A 26822-nucleotide genomic window follows, 5' to 3' on the forward strand; every position below is an offset into this window, starting at 1 on the left:
GTGTGTGTATTGATGTGTTAAGGGGAAGAAACTGGAGTAAAACACACTAGTGTTAAGATCAATGTCCCACCACCCACAGCCTGTGATGCTGGGAAAGTTACCAATGCCTGGGACCTCAGTCTTGGCGACTGTAAAATGAGGATAATAATAGAAACTTCCCTCCCTCTGACGTGGTGATTAAATGAGATATTGCAGGTAAAGCACTTGGCCTGATGCCTAGAGCCTAGTTAGAATTCATTCAACATTGACTATTATTAAAAGAACACGCTTTATGTGTTTTAGTGCATTTAAGAAAACATTTTCAAGTGTTTGTTTGTAAATGCCCATGCAGGAGCTGGCTGTGAACCTGGAAAGCATGGTCTTTGCCCTCAAAAAGCTTGAGAACAGCTAGGATGCTGAGTGAACCATTCTGGGCCTGGACAGTTTGATGCTGGAGTGTTTGGAACAAACCAGGTGGCAGGTGTGTTTCACTTGCAAGTTTTATGCTCCTTCTAATCTTTGCTCGCTTCTTTCCTTAGGTGGGGGAGGATGGCTGGCTGTTTCTGTGGGAGTGGGTCATTGTTTCATTTAATGCTGTAATAAAGAACTGAGATCTGCTGCATTTGCTTTTCATCTCTTCAAAACCCACTATTTTTTAGTTGTGATGATGGAATTCCACGTCACATGAACTTCAGCAAATCTACTGGGTCACGTAATTGGAGAGGACAAAGAAGGGTCTCACTAGCTTCAGTCATAGCTGGATCCAGGTGCTTAAAAAAAAGTCCCCTCCCTCCTTTTCTACTTCCTTCTCTGGTAAGCCATTAGCTCATGACTCAGATTAAGAAAGCTTCTCTCTCTCCCAGCATCTGCATACTGAATTTGAGGGTGGGGTGGCGATTCTGGTGGACTTGCTTGGTGATTTGCTCTGCTGTTGGACCAATAACGCTGGGCAGAGAAATGGAGCACCACAGGTAGGCAGACCAAGACCCACACTCCCTCTTGCAGCTGGAGGATGGTGGTGTGGCCAACAGCCCCCACAGGATGCACATGGGAGAGAGAGGTAAGGATGTGTGGCAGACACAACCGCCTATATCGGCGACCTGCTCTACTGGTATGAAGTGTGAATAGACTCCAAGCGCTTGGGTTGAGCCTCTGATGGAGACATTAAAATTGGCCTCTCACCCAGATGTGTTTAAAATAGTGGGTCTGGCATGCTTCTGAAGAGTCAGCCTTCTTTGCATTCCGAAGTTGAGAAGTTTCTAACTATTCTTAAATCAAACCAGGTGAGTGAGGACTAGGTATCCTAAGTGGGGCCAAACATAGAGCATGGTGGTAGGTTTTCCAAGGCAGTGCCCACTGAGCCTTATCCCCTGACTGCTTTTATATCCTGGTGGAGTCCCCCCCCCCCATCTACTAGAACTGACCTGGGAACCAACAAGATATTGCAGAAATGAGTCCAAGGCTAGATCATAAAAGACATTGCGGCTGTGGCCATGCTTCCCTTGGATCATTCTCTGTAGAAGTCAGCTATATGGAGCACTCCACGTGGCGAAAAACTGAGGACTGCCATCAACAGCCAGCACCAACCAGCCAGACATGTGGGTGAGACACCTTGGAAGTAGGTCCTCCAGCCCCACTCAAGCCTTCAGATGATGTAGCCTTGGCTGACAACCTGGTTGCAGCCTCGCGAGAGACCCCAAGCCAGGACCACCCAGATCAACCCCTCCTGAATTCCTGACCCACAGAAACTGTATGAGATGATAACTATTCATTGTTGCTTTGAAAGACTAAGTTTTGGGGTGATTTGTTACACAGCAGAGGGTAACTGATATAGCCATGTCAAGATAGCCTCACTTCACAGGGACAGAGTCATTGAGACAGTTTCCTTGTGTCATTTTCTTTTTTGTTTTGGTTTGGTGTGGGTTTTTTTTTAAAGATTTTATTTATTTATTTGACAGACAGAGCTCACAAGTAGGCAGAGAGGCAGGCAGAGAGAGAGAGGTGGAAGCAGGCTCTCTGCTGAGCAGAGAGCCCAATGCGGGGCTCAATCCCGGGACCCTGAGACCATGATCTGAGCTGAAGGCAGAGGCTTTAACCCACTGAGCCACCCAGGTGCCCCTCCTTGTGTCATTTTCAAAACACTTCTCAATGACCCTATTAGTAATTGCTACAAAATTGAAATGTCAGGACTGGAATTGTACTGATATTACAGGGCTTCTCTGTCTCAACACTGTGGGTTTGTGGATTTAAAAAATCAGATTTACACTGGTACTTCCCCCTCCTGTAACTAGATAGGGAAGGAGTCGAGATCTGAACGGAAAGGATGCCTTCAAGATTTGTCGGTTGCCTTCTGCGTTGTAAGAGCATTCATGGCATGTGCCCTGACAATCACAGAGCAATTGCACGATTCCACCAGAGTCCCTGGATTTGGAACCCCAACAGAGTCCTCTCAGTGGGCTTCTGGCCGCAGCATTGCCTGTCCTAGCAGGCAAGCTAGAATTCATGGAAGCCTGATGGTGGGCCATTTGAATCAAGACAGTAGAATCAAGGGAGGGTGAATCAAAAGGTAGATCCTGAGCCGGTTCCTCAAATGCCCCACTCCACACTGATGACCTAAGGTAACCCCAGACCCCACGCCCGGTCCCTCAGTGTGACTCTCCAAGCCTGGTCACCTGCCCTGCTTTTCCAAATGAGCTTCCCCCACCGTTCTACAAACCCTCAGTCACTTGGGTTCCAACGCCCAGGAGCCTTGCATGGGGCTCATTTCAGATCCTGTCCAGGCCCTTGTATGCCCATTTCCTTCCCCGATGATCCAGACATGACCATCCGTCATGGGTTCTGCTGGGAAACTTTCCAAAAGACTCCATTTCCCTCTCCCCCATTTCTGAACCCCAGTAACTGAGAGAAGTGCCACACAATTTAGTGTTTCACCAGAGTACAAAGCAGGACTCTACAAGTCAAAGGAACACCAACGCGCACAGCCTCTCGCGACCCCCTGGTTCTGGGCTCAAGACACTCCTTTGGCTCTGGTTTCCTCAGAGTGTCCCCCAGCAGCCCTGTGAGGCAGGGCTGTCCCCTAGGGCCGCATAGGTGATGAGAGGCACTTTCCTCTCATCGGGCTGAGGGCTGCTGGGAACTCATCTGAAAACCAGCAAGTCCACTTGTTCAGCACGCCCTTGGTACTCACCCCCATGTTGGGTCTCATTCTGCCTGTCCAGGGGGTACTTAGGTGCCTCAAGGTCAGGCTCCATTTCTTATGCTTCTCATAGCAGAGAGTAATGGAAGAGGATCCCTTCTTCTTGTCTCTCCTTGCATACTTTCTGTGACAGGGAGCTTATCACTTCCAGAAGCAATTCCTTTTATGGGATTGGTTTCCTCTCTGTGACTGTCACCCACTGGGCCAGTGTGCCTAATATCAAAGAACCCTAACCACCCATCACCATGTTTCCTCCTCCCTCCCTTCCTTGCCTTTGCCCATAAGTCACCAACAGATGGACTGGATACAGGGGCACTGTCTGGGGGAGATGTTGTGTTCTGTCCTGCTCTCCTGGTGCAGAGCTTCCTCGCCCTGAAGCCGGCACAGCTGCCTTGGGGGGAAATCCTGTCATCTCATTTTCCCTTAGCCTAAAATAGCCACTTCCTTATTGGGAGATGCAGGGTGGTGGGGGAGCGGAGAAAGGGACGTGGTAAGCCATCCAGACATGCCTGGTTTGCACACATTCCTGGAAAGGTCAATGTCGACATCAACCAAACATAGCAGACAAGGCACTTCCGGCTGGCCCTTCACGCAGTGTAAACAGAATGATGAGGAAAGCCAAAACAGGGGCCCTGGACCACACACACGTAGGTGTCCTGAACGGACATACCCTCTGTGGAGCAGGACCGCCTACTAAAGGAGTTTGTCACTGTTGGCAGATTCCACTTTTGCATTTCACATCAGGTTAAGGTGATGGACAGCCGGTCACTGGCGGGGTCATATTAAGTGAGGCGCGTGGCTCTTTTGAGGTAAGTCAGTCAGTCTCCCTCTTCCGGTGGCACCACAGTTGTCCACCCACCAGGAAGGAGAGCTCACGTTGACCACACTGTGGAGCGCTCTCCGCTCACTTCCTCAGCTAACAAAATGGCATGATTTTCTGGGAGCTTCTTAAAATACCCAGTGATCTCTTCCCAGTCCTCCTGCTGCTCTTGCTGTCCCTGTGCTTGTCCCCAGACTACACCCCCAGCTTCCCGGAGGGAGAAAGGCCAGATGTGCTGTCCCCTGGGTATCCCTTCTGTGTGGGTGAGGAGGCAGAGGGCGGGGCCACGGGCTTGTCTGAGCGCCCTTACTCACAGGGGAGAAAGGAGAGAGGTTGGAGGAGGGACGGGCTAGAGAGTGCACGTTTTTTCTGAAAGGTCACTGGCTCCGTTGGAATCCCTAACCAAGGCAGGAGACCCCCTCCAGGATTCCGAAGGCCTCTTGGGAACAGCAGAAGGGTGGCTGGGCTCTGTCTGGGCCTGGGCGTGGGTATCACGTGGAAGCTTGTTCTAAACACGTACCATCGAGCACCACCCCAGGACCACTCAATTGCAATCTGCATTTTCAATGCCTTTAAATAACACTTTCCCCCTTCCTTTTATTTTAACCTTCCAGAATCAGAGCAGTGACCCTGGTCAGTGGAGACCATCTCTAAGCATGGCCATTCAGAAGCAGATATTTTGCCCAGATCTGGAATCCAGATCTGGAATCCACTCTCGGAGTCAGAACCCTGATCCAATCTAGGTTCTACGTAGGAATGAACTTTGAACAAAGGTGGTATAGCACCCCTGACCCAACCCTGCCAAGATATGTCACAACCCAGACCTATGAAGGCGACCATATTTGGAAACAGGGTCTTTGCAGGTGTAATGAGGGATCTTGGGCCATCACAGATGATCCAAGTGGGCCCCAAATTCAATGGCGGTATCCTTATGAGAGAAGAGGGGAGGCACAGAGAAGCCACGAAGATAAAAGGCAGAGACTAGAGCGGTTCAGCCACGTGCCAGGCATGTCCCGAGCCACCTACAGCTGGAAGAGGCAAGGAAGGACCCTTTCCTGAAGCTTGCAGAGTGGGTGCAGTCCTGCCAACACCTTGGTTTCAGACTTCTGGCCTCCAGAACGGCAAGAGAATAATTTTGTGTCATTGTGAGCCAATGGGTTTATGTCATTGATTATGGCAGCCTTGGGAAACTAATACGGGTGGCATTTTCTGACTGTGGAAAGGAGAAAATGGCCAAAAATGGCTCAAGAATGTAGAAATGACCTGGCCAGTTCCCAGTTACAGCAATCTTAGCTTTGTTCCCAGAATTAGCTTACTTTCCTCCTCATTTCCTTATTTCTTTTTAACGCTCCATGAAACCCAAACATAGTCGAGACGCAGGGCACCTGGCCTTGCGCGGTTGGCTGATCACCCGACCATAGAATCACCGGAACGGCACCTTCGTGCTCCCAAACACAGAGGTTCTATTTGTAGCTAACTCCGCCCCGTTTGGAAATGATCTGAAACAGTTATGACACAACAAAACAGAGTCATAGTTTAACTACCTAAACCCCACTTAGAAAACAGACTTCATCTAACAAGCCCTTCTGCAAATAATCTCCCAGGGCTGTGCTAAGTTTCCATGACCACATGTGAAGCAAATTTAAAGCAAGGTATACTAGTACATGATTTGAGTGGAAAGAAAATCTGAAGGTTCTGGGGCTATTAGATAATTTCATCATTTCCCTCTAAAAAGTTTTTTTTTTTTTGTGGCGGGCACCTGGGTGGCTCAGTTGGTTAAGCGGCTGCCTTTGGCTCAGGTTATGATCCCAGAGTTCTGGGATCGAGCCCCGTATCAGGCTCCTTGTTCAGTGGGGAGCCTGCTTCTCTCACTGTCTCTGCCTGCTGCTCTGCCTATGTGTGATCTCTCTCTAATAAATAAATAAATGTCTGATAAATAAAATATTTTTTTAAAAAGTTTTTTGGGGGCTCCTGGGTGACTCGGTTGGTTAAGCTTAAGCATCCAACTTGATTTTGGCTCAGGTCATGATCGAGGCCCATGTGGGGCTTGGTGCTCAGTACAGAGTCTGCTTGTCCCTCTCCCTTCCCCTCTTCCCCTTCCTCCACTCGTGCTCTCTCTCTCTTCTCCCTCTTTCAAATCAAAAATTGAAAATTTTAAAAAGAACAAACTTTTGAATTCAGGGTCGCCTGCGTGGCTCAGTCAGTGACTCCTGATTTGGGCCCAGGTCATGATCTCAGGGTTTGTGAGATCGAGCCCCATGGCCGGCTCCGTGCTCAGTGGGGAATCTGTTCAAGGTTCCCTTTCCCTCTTCCTCTCCCTCTGCTCCTCCCACCCACCCCCACTCTCAAGCCCTTTCTCTCTCCTCTCTTAAAAAAAAAAAAAATGTTTTCGAGATTCAAAGATAAAGATTCAGGACAGTCATTCTCAACTCTGACTCACGCTGGAATCATTGGGGGAGCTTAAAAATAACAATGTTGTGTTTCAGCCTCCCCCCCAGATCCGTTAATCAGAATCTCGGGGGGGCATCTGGGGAATCACCCACCTTGTTGGCTAGAGCTCAGCTTCCGGGGCTCTGCAGAAGTCCCCTGTGCCAGGCCCTGCTCCTAGCCCCTCCGTGCAGCCTGGGGATGGGCCTGTGTCCAGGGCTGGCCAAGCAGACACGTGACGCTGGCCTTGAGTTGGGGGTCGTGATGCCAAGGAGTGGGACCCCCCTGGTGGCTCCATTCGGCAGCGAATGGCCCAGCCTCCCGGGCGCTGACCAGCGTTGACAGCGGTGACGGTGCAGACTGAAGATGTGGGCTCAGAGAGGTCCAGGGACTTATCCAGGGTCCCAGAACGAAGGACTAGCAGCCAGGATTTGAACCTGGCCAGCCTGGCCCCGGAAGTTCACACACCCTAAGTCCTCAACTCGGTGAATTCACACAAAGTGAACCCCCCTGAAAACCAGAACCCAAATTAAGAAACAGAACATGGCCAGTGCCCTGGAGGATCCCCAGGACCCCTCCTCCCAAATGCAGTCACCGTGGGAATTCCAGAAACGCACAGGTTATGCTTTCTTTGTGTCTGACTTCTTCCACTCGCCATCATGTTGGTGAGAGGCCTTCATGCTCTTGCACGTCGCTGGGGTTTCTTCCTCCTCCTCGCTCTGTGGCATGAGCGGACTGCAACGGGTTTGCCCATCCTACTGGGCGTGGGCCCTTGGTGTCTCTAGTTTGGGACCGTGACAAACAATGCTGCTATATTCCCGTGCCTGTCCTTTGGCACCGAGGCAGACATCACTCTCCTCTTAGGGATTACCATTCCTGCCTGTATTAGCAGAGCTGGTTTATGTTGCTTACGGCAAGCGCCTTGGCTGACGCAGTGTGCAGACGCTGTTATTATTATCCCCTTTTACAGAAGAGGACACTGAGGCTCAGTGAGGTCACATGACTAACAAGAGGCAGAGTCGGGATTTGGACCAGAGCCTGACCTCCAAGCCACAAGTACCGGGATGCGTGTGCATCTCCAGTCCTCTCGGTCTGTTTTCCTGCCAAGCAGCAATTCAATAGTTAATACGCACTCCTCTGATGAAGCTGGCGGAGCATGGAGGGAGTGGGCAGACAGCTGCAGAGTCCCACTGTCCCAGGCACGGTTGTGATATCAGCTGGTGTCCCGGCTTCCTTGGACAGGTGCGTGGGGGAGGACGGGGCTTGCCCTCAGACGAGAGGGCGGGCACCTCCGCTGTGCAGAGCAGTGTTAGAGTGGCCTGGGGAGAGAGGGCATCCCAGCCTCGAGACTCACCCTCTACCTCTCGCGTGGCTCCTAAGTATGGGAATGACATCTCCGTGCCAGGTGCACATGTCTGGAGCCTGTCCCAGTCCTGCTCACCATCTGGCAGCTCTGGGCCAGGGAGCCGTCCCCACCTACTTGCCACTGCAAATAGCAGGACAACATATGGTGGCAGAAGAGAGGGCCCAGAAGGTAGTACTTGCTGCCCAGTGGCCCAAGGGATGAGCCACCCTGTGACTCACTGGAGCGGGGGTCACTTCCTTACAGGTGGAGGAGTGTGCCAGAGGCCAGGCCCTCTCAGAGCTCCCTCCTAGAGACAGGGCACAGGCTTTCCAGGGCAGCCCTCTGTAAATAGCATTTGAATCAGGTTCACCCCTCCAGGAATTGGGGGTCAGAGACCCAGAGACTCAAAAGCAGGCACAGAGGTGAGAAGTCACCGGTGGCATGTCTGACAAAATGCTAAGACCCTAGGATGTACAATCTAGACCTCTCTTGTGTCCCTTCCTGGGGGGGGAGGGAGTGCACAGCACAAGGTGGGGGTGCACAAAGGGGGTTGCAATTACCAAGTGTGGTGCCTGGCCAGCAGCAGCAGCATTTGAACATATGCTAGAAATGCAAAATTTTGAGTTCCTACTGAATCACAAGCTTTGCAAGTAAGGCACAGCACTGTTTCAATAACCTCCAGGTAATTTTGATGTACGCTCTAATTTGAAGACCACTGACATGCAACTATATGAAATAGGGAGACTCAGAAGGTTTAAGCCAACTGTCCCAAGTTACACAGTTAGCAAGAGGGACTATGTTCATTAAGATTCGATCCAGCTGTCACAAGTAGGCAGAGAGGCGGGCGGAGAGAGGGGGGGGAGGCGGGCTCCCTGCTGAGCGGGGGGCCCCGATGCGGGGCTTGGTCCCGGAACCCTGGGACCATGAACTGAGCTGAAGGCAGAGGCTTTAACCCACTGAGCCACCCAGGCGCCCCTTTCTTGAGTTTCTTAATTGTTATAGGAAAGAGGGAATTTGTATGGGGAAGGCGCTGATAAATCCATGCATGCATAAAGAATGACCAGACATATAAATTACGATGGAAAAAGAGAGTCAAGGTTTAGAAAAGATTTGGCAATTCTTTTGATGTTTCTATCAGTAGCCCTAGAGATTTATTTTCATTATCAGAAAGTGTTCATGAATGTTCATTGAATTTATGGTCTTATTAAAATTTGCTTCAACATGTAATGGGCCTTTGAATCATGTTTGTTTATTGTACATATTTTATGAGCTTGATTAAAAAACACACACAAAAAAATAAAAAATCAATCACACACAAAAAAAGATTTGATCCAGCTGTGAATAACAGAAATAAAATTCCTAAAGTACCAAGGCTAAGCAAAATAGTTTAATTTTCCTTCATGGTCCAAGATAGCTGCTGGAGCTCCAGCCATAGTATCCACCTTCCAGGCAGCATAAAGTAGGGAAGGGAGGAAGATCATGTCCTGTGCCTTTAAGGATACTTCCTAAAATTTTATACAGGACTTCCGCTGACATCATATTGGCCCCAACTTAGTCAACTGCTTCACCTAGCAGAAAAGGGGGCTGAAAGAATAAAATCACTGTCCTGAGTGACCCCACAGGCAAGTGAAATGTGGGGCTCTACTGCTATGGAAAAACGTAGACACTGGGGCAAACTAGGTAGTGTCTACCCCAAAGGACAACTGGGAATCAAACCTAGAGCTGATAGTTTCACCACCTGAAGTTATACTACATTTTTGTTTCTGTGTTGTTTTTGTCTCCCCTTTTTAGAAGTCCCATGAAGACCAAGACTTCTTGAAAGTCTTCCTGCTCCCCGCTGCTCCCCACCCCCTTGCGCCTAGAACAGTGTGTGGCATTTAGTGGAGGAGATCAATATTTGTCATCTAATGTAAAGTTTAAATAGATTAAATTAGAAGTCATATGGAAATAAACCCATTAGCAATTTGGCACACAGTGTCCTCAGAATGTGGCTGCTGCCACTTCGGACCGGGCTCAGCTGGCTGGCATCAGGGTTTCTCTCTCACACTTTAATTCCCCCTGCCATCCCCTGTCTGCTTGAAGCAAGTGCCACTTCCTGACCCGGGCCCATCCTTGGGCTTTCAAGGTCAGTGGGCTTTCAAGGTCATCGGTGCTGTTTGATAGGGTCTGGAGAGCTCTTTGGCCAGTCACAGCCTGGGTGAGCAGTTGGATGGGTAAAGAAAGAAAATTCACATCACCATTCCGTGTCCAACCCTGAAACCCTGAGAACCAAGCCAGTTCCAAGCCCCAGTTGGTGGGATGTGTGTTCCCACCTGGGTCTCCAGCATGCTTCAGCCTCTCCTCTTTCTCCTTCAAGCTTTCTCTTTGTCAGTGCGGGTCCCAGGAACTCTGGCGACCCTGCTTTCCGCACACTGGGCACCTGTCCTCCGGTCCCATGTTCAGTTTTGCGATATCCTGATTTTGCCTAAGTGGGTCAGACCGGATGCAGAGCGGGAGGGCTGTGTGCGCAGGCTGCTTTCCCCTGCTAAGTGGCGCACACTAGCGCAGCCTCAAAAATCCAATTTAACATACATCTTGACCTCTGCACCAAAGCAAATGGGCCTTATTCAGATGTGAACAGCCTGGTGCTGAGTTTTGCAGCAGACAATAGCCCCCGTTGTGTTGTTTGGATGTAACTGTCCTAATTACCAAAACCCCTAATTTCATGGAATATTTCAGAGTGAAGCAAATCTTTACAAAGAACTGGCCTCATTTTTTTTCTTGCAAAGATAGGGAAGGCGAGGAGGGCTCATTTAATTTATTGATAATGCAAACCTTAATTCTTGAATCTCATTTGCCAGACCTACTTGCCTCCTGGAGCTATTGTGAGAAGCCAGTGGAGACGAGGTGTTTGTGGGAACCCTTTGTGAAAGGAAGAGCAACCCACCAGCACACCGAGTCCCTGTACATTCCATACTGTGCACCTTCCAGCCATGCCCATGGGGGGCACCCCGAGAACCCACAGAGCTCCCCCTCTGCTCCCTCCCCCCAACTGCCCCCCAGCTCCCTGGCCCCTGTTGCCTTCTCAACATTCAGGTGGAAACTCCGACTTCACCTCCTTGGGGAAGAGGGTCCAATGAATGGGTCCCAGTGCTGACCTCACCATTCTTCTTGGCACCCACGCCTCGCTGAAAGCGTCCCATGCGTTTGTTTCCTTGTTGTTTCTCTTCCCCACAAGGAGAGTCAGCTCCGGGAGAGGATGGGACCTGTCTGTCCTGTACCTAGTGCATCCTTTGCGTCTAGAACAGTGGCAGAGACAAATATACGCCAGTTGAGTGACTGCTGGGGAGTTTGGTTCTGGAGCGAGGGGGTAGAAATCGATTAGTTAACAAGCTGATTAGTGTCTCTGCACCTGGGGCAGGTGTTATGGAAGGACCAGGAGCATCCTAGTACCCGGAGGAGAGTTGTGTGTGTCTTTAGTGCTTAGGGACCCTATAGGTTCATGTGAGGAAGACTAACTTGGCAGCATCAAATTACTGCCTCCAAGGGGTGGGGGGTGGAGACAGCAGTCCTTCTCCTTGGGAGCGAGGCACAGGGTGGACCGCCCCTGTTCAGCAGCCTCCTCAGTCACCTCCGGGTGCCTACAGCCCTGATCCATCATTCCAGGTCCAACAAGTCCACTCCCACACCGCTCAGGGAGCCTGCATGCCTAGCAACAGCTGTCAGATACAGCCTGGCGCCTGGCTCCTGAGCTCCTTGGCCCTGCCTCCAGCCTCCATCCCCAGCCAGCAGATGCAAGGCAAAGTGCTCAGCCAAGTGCTCAGCAAGGTCTGGCTGGGGTGGGAGCGCTCAGGGCACTCGCTCAGAGGTAGCACTTGGCCTGTGCCTTCCTGTTAGGAGTTTTAAAGCCCTCTTGCTACTTGTTTCTTTGTGTTTTCTCATCTCCTTGTCATCAATAGAATCCTCATTGCAGCCCTCCAGGAGACTGGCTCCGGGGATGACAGTCTGGCTAATAAAACCTTGAGCATTCTGCCTTCAAGGGATGCCTTGACCCACACATTCAAAGAAAGCTCCGAGCAACACATGGGGAGGATCTGCGAGGTCATGCCCAATGAGGAGCTCATTAAAATGTATTTAGAGTTGAGACCTATTTTTTTTTTCAAACCTCCATTATTAGGGGGAAAAATGGATTTGGAGGATGAGGAAGACTTCTTGCACAGAGAAGGTGTCAAGTGCATTTAGTTTTATAATCATTCTGCCTGGAAAGGCTGCTTATACCCAGCAGGACACGATTGTACTCAGTCTGAGGAGGGACTAAACACGAATCAGGATGCTTTGGGGTAGTTCTTTCCTTTTTTTTTCTTTTAAACTCCATCCAAAAGCAGACACTATGCTCTTCTCATAGAATCACCTTGGCTTAATCCCTGGGCACATCCATCTCTGAGGTTCCTGTGTGAGGAATAGACAAGAAAGGAAAAGAACTTTCTAAAAGACGGCAAATAGTAATCACCCCTTAATGAAATGAGGATGTCAGAGCATGAGGAAGGAGCCCCCTGAGAATCGGGGGTCAGAGACTCACGGGTTTGCCTCAGATTTTCACCCCAAAGATGATCTCCCGATCTCAGCCCTTGGCTACTCCATCAGCTGAACCCATACCCCTTTCCACAAGGCTCTGCTGGTGGGAACCAGGCCAGGGTATCTGAAGCTAGAAGAACAGTTTCCGGGGGCCTTCCCTTCGCAGTGCCACCGTGATGTATGTGTCCATGAGTGTGGGAGGCTCAGCCTTGCTGTGCCTCTCTTCCGCCTTCAGGGACACGCAGTCATCAACATGGCCAGAAATAAAAAGTGAAGACAGAGCAGTGCTATTCCCATCCCTCTCCCACAACTGGGCTGGCCGAGGGCGGTGCTCCACCAACATTAGCCATCATGGTGGGTCGTTGCCGCACAGGTAATAAAACCATCCCCAGATTTGCAGCATCACCATGAAATCACGGGGATAAACTTAGAGACTAGTACCGGTGTTAGCATGCAAGTGATTCCAGGGTTTGTCGGTGAGGAGCGAAGAACGAGAAGTTCTGCCATGTGATGCCAAACTTGTAAAATCCGCTAACTCCAAGACAGACGGGGTTCAGGCCTTCTGGGATTCAACCTACTGATAAAGCAGGTGCACATAGGGAGGCAGCGTTTCCTCCACGAAGGTACAGGGAATATCTATTCTTTCTTCTAGAGAGTCAGAAGGGTTCATGGGTCATGGTGTCCTAAATCCCTAGCCCAGGAGTGTACGTGGATATGCCAGATTATACAAAGCAACGCAGTTCATCCTCTGCAGGACTGCACATCATTGTAGAAGTCAGGCCTGGGTTGCTTGTTCTATGGTCTAAGTGAGCCACAAAAGCTAAACTCGGGCTGAAGAGGGGACCCCAGTGCCCTGCTGACATGGGGTCTGGCTGCTAATACCTCTGGGTTGGTTCTATGGAGGATAAAATGTTCTGTAGAAGACCACCAGGAATGGGCCTTAGAGAGTGATTAGTCAACCCCCTCCCTCCAGCCAACAGGCCGACAGGTGTTACTAGTAATCATCACCATCACTGTGGCATGAGTGCCTGAGAAGACCCTGTTTGGGTTATAATGTAAGTGCCTGACACTAAGCTTTTGATGGCTGAGGCATCTCTTTCATACACACCCACATCAGAGCAACACATTGCCAGCTGCGTGGCGTGGTCACCAGCTACACAATGAGATAAAGAGCCAGGCTGTCCTACCCAGGAAGTTCCTCTTTTAGAAAGCCCTGGGTGACCTAGATCACCAACCACTTAAGTCATTCTGTTTTTCCCTTCTGGCAGCCTAATCCCTGCTCCCTTATTTTAAATCTGTCAATAAACAGTAATCTGAAAAATCCTAGGTTTCCCACCCTCGACCCCCTAAAAAAGCAGAGCTCTAGGTCTGCTCTCAGTCCTCTCTCTCTCTCTCTCTCTGACCTTGCTGTGTGGGCCTGGGTGTGGAGCGTACCTTCCAGGACTTGTGAGAAATAAACCTTGTGTTTCCAAGTTCCCCAGATGATTATTGTTGAGGTGTGTCTTGCAATCATAAGAACCACAGAGCTACAATCACCAGAACCACCCACAATGTTGGCTATGGTGAGGAAAATATCTCACCACAAGTAATACAGGCCCAGGTGAACACCCCAGACTGTCCTAACTGGTAGCACCACCAATGATAGGCTGAGACCAACACAGAACAACCACTATTACTGTCATCATTATCAATCACCATCACCCTCATCAACCTAACACCATCACCACCATCATCAAAAACAGCATCTTCACCACCATCATCGCTAACACCATTATCACCATCACCACCATCATCACGGTCATCATCACCATCATCACTACCATCACCATCACCACTAACTCCATCATCACCATCATCATTACCATCATGATCATTACCACCACCACCATCACCATCAATGTCACCATCACCACTACCATCACCATTACTAACTCCATCATCACTAACTCCATCATCACATCATCATCACTTATCACTAACACTATCACCACCATCATTGCTACCATCACATCATCACTAACTCCACCATCACCAACCCCATCATCACATCATCACCACTTATCACTAATACCACCACCACCATCATCATCACCATCACCACTAACACCATTATCACCATGATGATCATCAACACCATCATCACCATCAATGTCATTATCATCATCTCCACGATCATCACCAACATCCCCATCCCCAAAGGCCATCACTACCCTCATCATCCTCTTCATGACCATCACCACTGCTAACACTTACTGAGCACTTGCTGTGCACCAGACACAGGGCTAAGCACTTTCCATGGCTTAATCCAGCTAATCTTCACAAGCCTAGACATGTTTATTATTATTCCAGATTTACTCATGAGGAAATGGAGGTTACATACATTCTAAGGGCGCATAGCTAGCAAGTGGTGCAGCTGGAATTTGAACACAGTTTGAACTGTGACCACTTGGCCAAGACCTTGCAGTAGAGGCAGCTGAAGGGTTGAAGGAAATATGTCTTGACTGAGTTTTCAGAATGAGTTTCTGAAAACTGCTGCCCTGCACTTGGTCTCACGTAGCATGGCTTCAAGAAGTCAGGGCAGGGAGGGAGGGAGGCTGCCATCTTGCAGCTGCTGGGTCGGGATGAAAGACTTTGGTAAATCAGACAGGAGCAGACTTTTTCATTCAGTTTGGTCCAGTTCTGCAACGGCTCCATGCACATGGCTTCTGTTCTGTCAAAGAGCAGCTTGCTTACGCCCCAGAAACATGATGGAAAAACAACCTGAGCTGGGCCACGGAAGGTCAGTCATGGATGCTTACCCCTCAGTAATCCTCAGACTCAGACTGTTAAATCCAGTTTTCTCAATTCTCCTTTCTGCAGCCAAAACCCAGGATGCTGTATTGTACCTTTTGTCCTGCAAACACAGCACCCCCTGACAGCCTTCTTCATGAAAAAGACCATACGACAACACTAAAGAGCTTTGGAAAATAAAGACTACCTTTAATCCCACACTGAATGATTACTTTGGGGTTTAAATATTTATTACCTTCCAGCTTACTGTCCCTTCTGAAGCCTCAGAGACTCCCAACCATAGGATCTTAGGGCCAGAAATTTAACCTAGCTCTCTCAATTTACTGAGGAAGGGAGTGATGTTCCTGGAGTTTTGTGATGGGATTTTACACAAGGGAATAGGTGTGATTCCCTGATGGGCCGTCTAGCCACTGCTCACATTCTCTAGGCATTCCCCAGTCTCAGGGAGAATGTGTTGCCTGGGCAAACCATTCTTTCTTTACCCACTCACCAACAGATAGAGTTTTGGTCATTTTAGTCTTAAAGTCTGTCGGTTGGACTGAAGTCAAACTTAACAACAAATGAAATTTATTAGGAAAATCATGAACAAGAATTGGAATCACTAGAATTGGAAATGTCTTTCACTGAGAGTTGTTACCGAAAACCTACAGCAAATATCATATTTAACAGCAAAACACTTGCTATGTTCCCAATGAGTCAAGAATAGGGCAAGAGCTAAGGAATTACCCACCATTGTGCAGGGGGTCCCAGACAACCCCACAACAAGAAAAGGAAGTAAGCATTAAAAAGATTATAAAACAAGGGGTGCCTGGGTGGCTCAGTGGGTTAAAGCCTCTGCCTTTGGCTTGGGTCATGATCCCGGGGTCCTGGGATCAAGCCCTGCATCAGTCTCTCTGCTTAGCGGGGAGCCTGCTTCCCTCTCTCTCTCTCTCTCTCTCTGCCTGCCTCTCTGCCTACCAAATAAATAAATAAAATCTTAAAGAAAAAAAAAAAGATTAGAAAACAAGAGTCCAAACCATCATCAGTTTTCGGTAGTAGGGTTGACTATCTAGAAAATTCAAATGAATCAACTAAAGATTCATAGAAAATCAGACTTAAAAGGAAACGTTTACAAAGACTACTGACAATAACCAATTTTAAAAGGGGAAGGGGAAAGATCAGTGATTAAGTGGACGGCACAGACGTCTGAGTACTTGGTTCTTATTGGTGGGTGTGACTGTCTTAGAGACTAAGCCTTGCAGGGCTGCAGAAGTGGTGAACATTCGAGCATTTGCTGAATGAATGAGCTGGTACTGGGCCTCCTTCCCTCCCAGTCCCTATGATGTTTGAGATCTGGCTATCACCTGTGTTACCTCCTTTAGCAGCTACCCCTGGCCTCTCTCCCTCCTGTTCCTGCTCCCTCCAGACAAGGAAACCCAGAGAGCTCCTCCGTCCTTGGAAGGGCTGAAAGGGAATGCTAAGATCCACCAGACGCACTCAGGGTCACCATAGCACAAACAGGCTATTGTGCTGGTGAGTGCCTCCTGACCTAAAAAACTCGAAATACCTTGGGGCAAAATCAATGTTGCCAGCAGGGGGGAAAAACCTCAGAGGGCTGTCTGGACTGGGAGGAACAAAGCTGAGGAACTTGACCCAGGACTTGTCCTCAGAAAGTGACTATAAAGAACCAGAAGGGAATGAGGCTTTAAAGTCTTCCATAACCTAGAAGGGCTCCCCTTCAATTTAACTTTCAGAAAACCCTGCAAAGAATTAGGGAAGGACCTCCTAGGAAGAAGGGATTTCTAAGACACCTGTTTCAGCTACTATTGCCGGAAACAAACCACCACCAAGTTTCATGGCACGGAATAATCCTTTTGTTGTGCTCGTGGATTCTGTGGGTCAGGTGATGAATTAGGGTATGTACAGAGGATTGGCTCATTTCTGCTCCATCCTGTTGGGGACTCAGCTGGGGAGCCCGGATGTCAGGACTGACTTCCTGTTGCCTTGACTCACAGTCTGGTGGTTGACACTGGTCAGTGGCTGGTACCTCAGCAGGAGACTACATCTGGAGGCCAGCACTAGTCTGGGCTTCACAACAGGACTGCAGGATTTTGAGAGTTAGGGTCCCTAGAGAATGAGGCAGAAGCTGTATCACTTTTTAAAATCGTGGCGGGAGGGGGATGCCCCACATAACATAAAATTGCCTATTGTCGCCATTTTTAAATATACCATTCACTGGTATTCAGGATCTTTACATCCATGTGGAATAGATCTCCAGAAGTTCTTTATCTCACAAATCTGAAACTCTCTGCCCATTGAATAACAGCTTCCCTGTCCCCCCTCCCTGCAGCCCCCGGTGACCGCCATTCTATTTTCTGTTGCTGTGAATTTGACTTCTCTGGATACTACTGCATATAAGTGGAATCATATAGTATTGCCTTCAAGTTCATATGTGTTGTAGCATGTGACAGGGTTTCTTTCTTTCTTTCTTTCTTTCTTTCTTTTTTTTTTTTTGCACAGAGAGAGATCATAAGTAGGCAGAGAGGCAGAGAGAGAGAGAGAAAAGCAGGCTCCCCACTGAGCAGAGAGCCCAATTCGGGGCTCGATCCTAGGACCCCGAGATCATGACCTGAACTGAAGGCAGAGGCTTTAACCCACTGAGCCACCGAGGCGCCCCTCATCCATGAATGGACCTTTGGGCTGCTTCTGTCTCTTGACTATTTTGAATAATGCAGCTATAATAATGATGATGATAATAATAAACAGAGGTGGACAAATATTTCTTCAAGACTCTGTTTTCAATTATTTCTTTTTTTTTTTTAATTAAGATTTGGGGGGGGAGTGATTTTAGGCTCGCAGCAAAGTTAAGTGGAAGGTACAGAGATTTCCCAAATACCCCCACTCTCTCACACGTGCACAGCCCCCCCAACAATTAACATCCTCCAGGAGAGTGCTACACTTGTTACAGTTGACCCCTGCACTGACACACCATGATCTCCCCGAATACAGAGTTGATATTACAACTCACTCTTGGTGTTGTATATTTTTTGTGTTTGGACAAATGTATAGTAACATGTAGCTATCATTACGTTATCATACAGAGTATTTCCACTGCCCTGAAGATTTCCATGCTCCGCTGACACATCCCTCCTCCTCTCCCCTCCCACTCCCGGCAAACACTGGTCTTATGACTGTCTCCTTAGTGAATGTCCCATAGCTGGAATCATACACTATGTAGTGTGTTTTCAGATTGGTTTCTTTCACTTGGTAACATTCATTTGAAGTTCCTCCATGTGATTTCTTCCCTCTTTAAGGCTGAATAATATTCCATTGTTTGCATAGTTTTGTTTAAGTACTCATCCATGAATGGACCTTTGGGCTGCTTCTGTCTCTTGACTATTTTGAATAATGCAGCTATAATAATGATGATGATAATAATAAACAGAGGTGGACAAATATTTCTTCAAGACTCTGTTTTCAATTATTTTGGATATATACCCGTAAGTGGAATTGCTGCATCATATGGTAGTTCAATTTCTAATTTTTTTTTTCCAAGTAGGCTCGCATGGTACTGTTTTCCATAACTTTAACCCAGCTGCTTTAACCCTTTGGCTGCCCAATTTTACAATCCCACCCACAGCACACAGGGGTTCTAATTTCTCTACATCCTTGCCAACTCTTACTTTCAACTTTTTAAAAAGACTTTATTTATTCATTTTTTAAAGATTTTATTCATCTATTTGACAGAGAGGGGGAAATCACAAGTAGGCAGAGCAGCAGGCAGAGACAGAGAGAATGGAAAACAGGCTCCCCACTGAGCAGAGAGCCCGATGTGGGGTTCGATCCCAGGACCCCGAGATCATGACCTGAGCCAAAGGCAGAGGCTTAACCTAATGAGCCACTCAGGCACCACTAAAGACTTTATTTTTTCATTTGAGAGAGACCACAAGTGGCAGGGTAGGGGGAGTGGACAGAGGCAGAGCAAGAAGCAGGCTCCCCACTGAGCAGGGAGCCCAACATGGGGCTTGATCCTGGGATCCCAAGATAATCACCTGAGCCAAAGGCAGATGCTTAACCAACTGAGCCACCCACACGCCCTCCAAGTTTTTAAAAAAGCAATACCCGTCCTAGTGGGTGTTTTATTTTGCATTCCTCTGATGACTGGCGATGCTGAATATTATCTCATATGCTTGTTGGCTGTTTGCATATCGTCTTTGGAGAAATGTGTATTTGAGCCCTTTGTCTATTTGTTAATCGACTTATTTGTTGCTGATTTATACAAACTCTTTATGTATTCTAGATATTAAACCCAAATCTGAAATAAAATATGCAACTATTTTTTCCTTTTTTATGGATGTTTCATTCTGTTGATTGTGTCCTTTGCACAAATGCGCAAAAATCAATGCACAAAAATATAAGTTTGGCATAGTCCTATTTGTCTTTTTGTGTTTGCTGCCTGTGCATCTGGTGTCCTATTCAAGAAGTCATGGTAAATCCAAGGTCAGGAAGTTTTCCTATATGTTTTCTTCCAAATTCCTTCCATAGTCGTAGGTCTTATGTGTAGGTCTTTGCTCCTTTTGGAGGTATTTTTTGTAGATGCTATAAGAAGAGGGTTCAACTTCATACTTTGCATGTGAATATCCAATTTTCCTAATACCAAATGCTGAAGAGACCCTCTTTTTCCATTTTAATGGTCTTGTCACCCTATCCAAGACCACGTGACAACATACATGAGAGCTGTCTCACATTTACAACAGTCTGAGAGGCTACACAGTGTCATGTAAGCCAGAACCCTGAGCCCACCCAGGCTTACGGGAGGGAGCACAGATCTCATCTCTTGATGGGAGGAGGGTCAAAGTCACGATAACAACTTTGGGACAAGAGATTGTGGCAACTATGTTCGGAAATCACCAACTATAGTAACACCTTTCTCTTCGTACCCAATTTATCTTGTAAAAGGTTGTGGAAGGCAACGCAAAATATATACCCCCCAAACGGCTAGCATGAGAAACACAGGCCATGTGGAGTGCTGGCGAGGATGTGGAGTAGTTGGAACTCTCATACACGGCTAACATGTCAAGTTGGAATAGCCCAACTGGGAAGTTGTTTGGCTGTATCTACAAATATTGAGCACGTGCAAACTGGGGGCCCCAGGGACCACATTCCCAGGCCTACAAATGGGCACCCAAAGCCATCTGTAAGAAGGTTCTTATCCCTATCCCCAAACCATAAAACTTCCTAAACGTCCATCCCAGTAGAATGACTAGATATTCACGTAATAGGTTACTTTATATCAATGAAACTTATAACCACTTGTCCCAGTAGGGGGTACTTCTCACAAACAAAATGTAGCCAAAGAAGCTAGAAAAAAGTGCCTGCTGTAGGGGTCCGTTTATTTAAAGTTCAGAAGCAGACAAAACTGATCTAGAATGGTTTCAGAGGTCAGGAGGATGGAGACAAGAGTGATTGGATGGAGACGTGAGAGGCTTCTCAGATGTTTGCCAAGTTCTGCTTCTTGATCAAGGTGTCAGGTACGTGGCTGTGCTTGCCAAGTGAAAACTGATGGAGCTGTACACCTCAGCTGTGAAGATGAAAACACATCATGTGTGAAGATGAAAACACATCATTTGTTCAGTGAAAGTTACTCAGGCGCCCCACCCACCCTGTGTGCAAACCTGCACTCAGACCACAGTACAAAAGAGAGTGTAGAGGCTGGACAGAAATCATTGTCAGGGAGAGAAAGGGAGGAATCATGAGATAAGTACACATGGGCCATTACGGGTTCATAGAAGCTTGCCGCGAACTCTAAAATAATACAAATATATTATTAAGATGATTTCCAAGCGAGTCTTTCCAACTTAGACTCACCAAGTTCAAAGATTTACTCTAAACATTCTATGTTCTCTTACCGCATGGAACAACCAAAGAGAAATTTACGTAAATTGCTTTGGAATTAGAAATAACTTTTCCTTCTATGCGGTCTCCTGGCATAAATTAGCTCAAGGAATTTCCTGTCCTCTCATTTAAATCACATCTGTTTGGGGTTCTATTAAGTTATTTTATCTCGATTTCAGTTAGCATGAGTGTTTACTAACGAAATCCTTTCTACATATGAACTCACTGCTTTAATGTTTTTGATAATTGAAAAAAAAACACTTGCTGCTTTAAAGTTGCCCCCCAATCCCTCACAGCCATTATCCTTCCTTTTTAAGAAATCTCTAAAGATTTTATTTATTTGAGAGAGAGTAAAATAGAGCTAGAGCACAAGCAGGGGATGGAGGGGCAGGAGAGAGGGAGAAGCAGACTCCCTGCTGAGCAGGGAGCCCAACTTGGGGCTCCACCCAAGTCTCCCAGGATCATAACCTGAGCCGAAGGCAGAGACTTAACCAGCTGAGCCCCCCAGGCGCTCCTCTTTCTTCTTGTTTTAATTATTCATTTATTTTTTAATTATACAAGTCAAGTAACCCCTGTGCAGCTTCTCTCAACCTTGTCCTTGGAGAACCCCACTCAAGAGGCCTCCATCATATATCCTGCCATCGCCATTCCAGCCTTGTCACTGACTGTAGAATGACATTCTCCTTGCCTGACAGGGAAGGGCTGCCTCCTGGTCTCTGTGATCCCCATCGATACCGGGAAGCCCAAGTACACAGCAGCAGCTTACCACATCAGCCCCAGCTTATAGAGGACAGCTGCCACGAGCTTCTCAAAAATGCAGGTGCCCGGGCACCTGGAGGGCTCAGTCGGTTAAGCGTCTGCCTTCGGCTCAGGTCATGATCCCAGGATTCTGGGATCCACGGCTGGCTTCCTGCTCAGCAGGGAGTCTGCTTCTCCCTCTCCCTCTGCCTGTGGATCTGCCTGCCTGTGCTTGCTCTCTCTCTCTCTCTCTCTCTCTCTCTCCCTGTCAAATAAATAAACAAATAAAATCTTTGAAAAATCACCCTTTTGATTTGCAGGTGGTGTCCCTTGGGTCCTCCTGAGGACCATAGCAGGGGATGGGAGCCCTGGTCTCACCGAATATATCCATATTCATAAACCCATGACCCTGACCTTCAAAGGCCCTTCCTCAATCCTGGACCAAAGTGGCTCTGGCATCTGGCCTTTATTTCCCGTAGAATATGACTAAGGATATCCCGGCAGAGTAGAAGGGGCCCCAAAGGACTTTCTCATAACAGGGATCCCCAGTCACAGATATGTATCTCTGTGTTGCTCAACCTCTCCTCTCCAGCTGACCCAACCCCACCTCTGTTCCCCAAGTCCCTGCTGGTCACGCTGCTCAGTCCCCGATCCCATCAGTGTGGGGGCTCTTTCCTCCCGGACCAGGGTCTGCATCCCCTCACACCGCACTGGCACCTAGCCCCAGTTGTGAGCAGGGACCCAATAAAGAGTGGCAGGACTGAGTGTCGAGGAGGATGTGTCTGTCTTGTGAGACACCTGCCTCAGGCACTCTGCACAGGGCCTCCGGACTGTGGGAAGCTGGCTGCTCCCTTCCAAAAAGACAGAGAGGCCGCTGCCACGGGAGGGTTCAGAGAGATATGGGAGATTTCCAAGATTCCCAGGCTTGCCCGAGACATCTCCTTCCCAGGATTCAGAGGTGCGCCTGTTCCCACCAGAACCCTGCTCCCCTCCCCCCCACCCTGCCTCAGGAGGCCCCTCTGAGGGGCATTGACATTCTGTCTCCTCTGCAGCTTCTGTCACTCTGACATCAAGCCCTGGTCCCGACTGTGGGAAACCTCCTCATGCCCTGCCCTGGACGCTCACGGCTTCCGGATGGCACAGCTTCCTTGATGAGCGGCTGACCTGGGCCTGCCATGCTTCTTGAGGGTCTCCAAAGCAGGTAACAGCATCCATTCATGGTGATAATCATAGCCATTATCACTGCCTCCAGACCATTCCAGCACCACGGCTGCGGCTTCCTCAAGTCTTTTCCTGGACTCTGCTCCTACCAGCCACAGGTGGGGTCTTCAGGACTGTTCTGTCACTGCCTGTGTCACAGCTGTCACCGCTCCGTGGACAGTCAGTCATGGGGGCCCATCCTGAGGACTCACTTCCCACAGCCATGCTTGGGGTCCTCATTCTTAGCCTAGGTTCCCCAAAAAGGAGAGCCCGAGGACTCATTTGGGCATGCAAGCCCAGGAAGAAGGGGTGAGGGATGGGGAGGGGGAGGACCAGGAAGGAGACAGGGGAGGGAGGCACAGCAGGATCCAAGGACGTGTGATGAAGTTGGCCATCCTACCGGGGACTAGTGGCTCTTATGGCCTGCACTTCGAGACTCTTCCTCTAAGACAAGTGGGTGGCCAGATGCATCCTCACTGATGTTAACTGCTTTGCACCTTCGGTTGCACGCGTGAGTGCCTGATGGACGCCAGCACGCCGTGCACCGAGAGATTGGCGAGACCCCAGTGGCTGGCACAATGCTGTACAGGCCCAAGGGGAGGACTAGACAGATGGGGCGAGCTGGCAACAGCTGGGCACTGCAGTGGGTGAGGCTGAGAGGAGAAGGGGCGTGCCCATGTGGAGCCTGACACAGACACGTGGACTTTGCCCTTCCTCCGAAGCTGCTTCCCATCTGGCAGCCAGGATGAGATGTGCAACTTCAGAGGGCTCTGATGGGCTGGTGCAGGGGGCATCAGCTCCCATGTCCTCGGGGTCCCGGAAGGCAGAAGCAGGCCAAGCGAACACCACAGTGCATGCACTGGGGGCCTGAGATGTGGGCAGCCCTCGCCCCTCTAGACAAGGCTCCACTTCCCCTCCCAGTCTGCTGTGGCCACGTGCAATGTGGGGCTCGCGGTGACACCTTGGGATTTTTCAAGAGAAGCTGCAAATATGGAATTTTTTCCGTAAAACCTATTGGTTTTTAAATGGTGACTTTTTTTTTAAATTGTGGGAGCCAAATAGAATGGGTCTTCGGCAGAGCACAAACGCTGTGTGAGAGCGTGGGCTTTGCCCTATTTACTGCTGCGTCCTTGCATGTAGGGGCACTCAGGAGCTGTCTGTCAAACTCACGGAGTGGATACACCAGTGAGCGTCCTTTGTCTGGGCTAAGCCTCCCAGCCCTCCCCCTCGCCCCCTCCCTCTCCTTCCCTCTCTGCTTCTCTCCCTCCCTCTCTCCCTCTCTGCCACCTCTCTCCTCTCCCTTCCTCTCCTTCTCCTTTGTCTTTCTCTCTCCCTCTCTCTCTCTCTCCTTCCTCCTCCTTTCTTCCCTCCCTCTTGCTCTGCTAGACCTCATTTTCACATTTCAAAACATGGAGTTTTATCTGGTAACCCTGGTAACTGACCTCTTGGAAGCCTATTTGGGAATTCTAATAGCTTGTTTTTTAATTCCAGGAAAACAAAACAAAACAAAACATAAATCCTGCCCTTGACTGTAATTTCTAATTTCCCCCTTGTCGTCTGTGGGTGTGTGTTTAGATTACAAGCTCACCTGGTAGAAGCTGTGTTTACAGTTCTGTATTGTGAGGCGGATGGAGTTGTGACAAAGATGCCCTTTAAAGTCCCCCTCCCCACAAGAAAAACTTGTGTTTTGCTGCTTGCGTGGGGGCACTTGCCCATGGCAGTGAAGCAAACAGACAGGTATTGTAACCAGGCAGAGGGAGGGGCCACATCCCTTTCCAATGTCTTTTCAAGGTAAGACTCCACTGCCTACTGTTTGAACTTGGATGAAGCCATGGTAGAGGAAGGGGTGAAAGCAAGGTCTGGCCAGGTCCATACTCGATGGAAACACCAGTGTCAGAAGGAGGCCATGAGACCAGGCTGCCAAAGCATGGTACATGCTCCGAGCCTGCTCAAGGTCTGTAAGGCAGCCACGTCTCTGAGAGAGAACTGTGTGCGACACATTGGTTTGCATGCACGCATGTGTATAAAACATACTTAATTTTGAAGATCTAATACGTTTTCCCTTTGGCAGAAAGAGACAGTAAGGAACCAATAATAAACAATTTCCTTTCTTAAAACTTTTAAGAGACTAAAATGAGATTTCAGGACAACTCAAAAAATAGGACTCTCAGGGGAACTAGAAATGGATTCATTTCAATAAAAATGGTACCCAAGGTGACCAGCATCGCTATGATTCCCAAAAACCCTGCAAGTCTGCTCCAGGTGCCTGGTCTCACAAACAATTCTGAGTAGTATTGGCTTTTTGTAGGAATTTGTTGGTTTTTTCTCTTTGGTTTAGTTTTTTTCTTTTTTTTTTTTTCCCATGAATCCTTTTATTGAAAACCATGTTGTAAATAAATATTAGCTGACAGGGGAAGCCATTCATGGCAAATTATTAAGAGGAAAAAAACAGATTATAAAACAATATGATCCCAAATTTATATTAAAAGCACACATAAACATCTATGCTGTAGGAAAAGAGAGACAACAAGATATTCATTGTCGATATCCTTAGGTGTTTGAAGAAATTTTTGCTTTCTTTTGTGTACTTTTGCACTTTCAAAAGTTCCTCCGTTGAATATACTTTTTGTTAATAGATTTTAAAATAATAGATATTTTTATAAGTTAAAAAACTACCTAAGGAAATTATCAGTAAGGATGAATTTAGAGGCTTGTAACAGAATGGCCTCTTTTTCACACCTAAGAAGCCTGGACGTTGGCCTTTGCAACTCCACAATGATGCTGTCAGAGACTCAAACTCTTTCTTTATATGCTTTCTGCCACTCTCGCATGTTGTGGCCTCATGATCTCAAAACGGCTACACATCGCCAGGCATTTCATCCACATTCCATCCAGAAAGAAGGAAGAAACTAGTAGCCTCGGTCACGTTTCTTTTTCCCTTTTTCATACAAGAATGCAGGTTTTTCTGGAAACCCCACTCAGCAGATTTCTGTTGATATACTTATGATCAAAACAACGTCACATGACCACCTCCAGACCAGTCACCGTCCAAGGGGAATGAGAAGACCATTCCCCTAGACTAGTTCAGTTCCATCATGCTTTATCTCCCAGAGCTGGAGTAGAGGCCCTGTAGAGCACATGTAGGCAATGGATAATATTTGACCAAAAAGAGAAAAAAATGTTTTTTTGCAAGAAATGTTCACCTTGCACTGTAGATTATTTTTAAATCTCTCTTCTCCACCTGCTCATGCCCCCATCCCTACCCCGGGGCCCCCTGCCCACTGTCAGATCTCCCGGAGCTGCAAGCCTGGTCTCATTCATGAACACTGCACGCAGCAGGTTCTTTGGGAATCATAGTTGGGTGCATGAAGGACGGGCAGATGTGTTAGCAGCTGGTTGAAATGCCAAATACAGTTTCAGACAAATGGCGAGTTTTGAAAAGGGAGAGAGCCCTCGTGTGCCCAGCATCCAGCAAGGATTTGGGGGAGGGAAGGAGCGCCATCCTGAAGGATGTGCTTTTCTCTCTGGTTTTACTAGTTTTTCCGAGATTTCTCCACCACTATGAGATAACTTCCTTCACTTATAAGCTTTCTCCTTCCATTTGATTTGCTTTTTAGAAGTTTAGCTGTGGGGTGGGAGGAGGGCAGGCTGAACCCATGGGATTTCAACTTCAGCTTTTGGAAAACTTCCTTTTGTCATCTGTGTGCTTTTAGCTTCTTAAAATGAGCTGTGCCAATCCCCAGATCTGCTTCAGCTGTATCCTGCCATCTGGTGTGGCCTCCCATTTCCTTAGCAAACAATCTGCAGTTGTCTTCCTGTCTATCTTCCCACAAAGGCCATTTTAAAAGTGCTTTCTGGGTGCATTTGTCTTCCCCGGCCCTGGAACAGGAGGCCGAGCT

At 48.2% G+C, this 26822-nt stretch overlaps 1 long non-coding RNA gene across 1 annotated transcript; it reads left to right on the forward strand.

Moving 5' to 3' along the window:
• The first annotated feature begins 887 nt into the window (after window positions 1-887).
• Window positions 888-24657, forward strand: LOC309851829. The gene is made up of 3 exons (XR_014304949.1): window positions 888-1039; window positions 22776-22924; window positions 24499-24657. It is a non-coding gene; the product is annotated as an uncharacterized lncRNA (long non-coding RNA).
• The last annotated feature ends 2165 nt before the right edge of the window (window positions 24658-26822 follow it).

This window comes from Mustela nivalis (genome assembly GCF_964662115.1).
Source record: "Mustela nivalis genome assembly, chromosome: 17".
NCBI classification, from domain to species: domain Eukaryota; kingdom Metazoa; phylum Chordata; class Mammalia; order Carnivora; family Mustelidae; genus Mustela; species Mustela nivalis.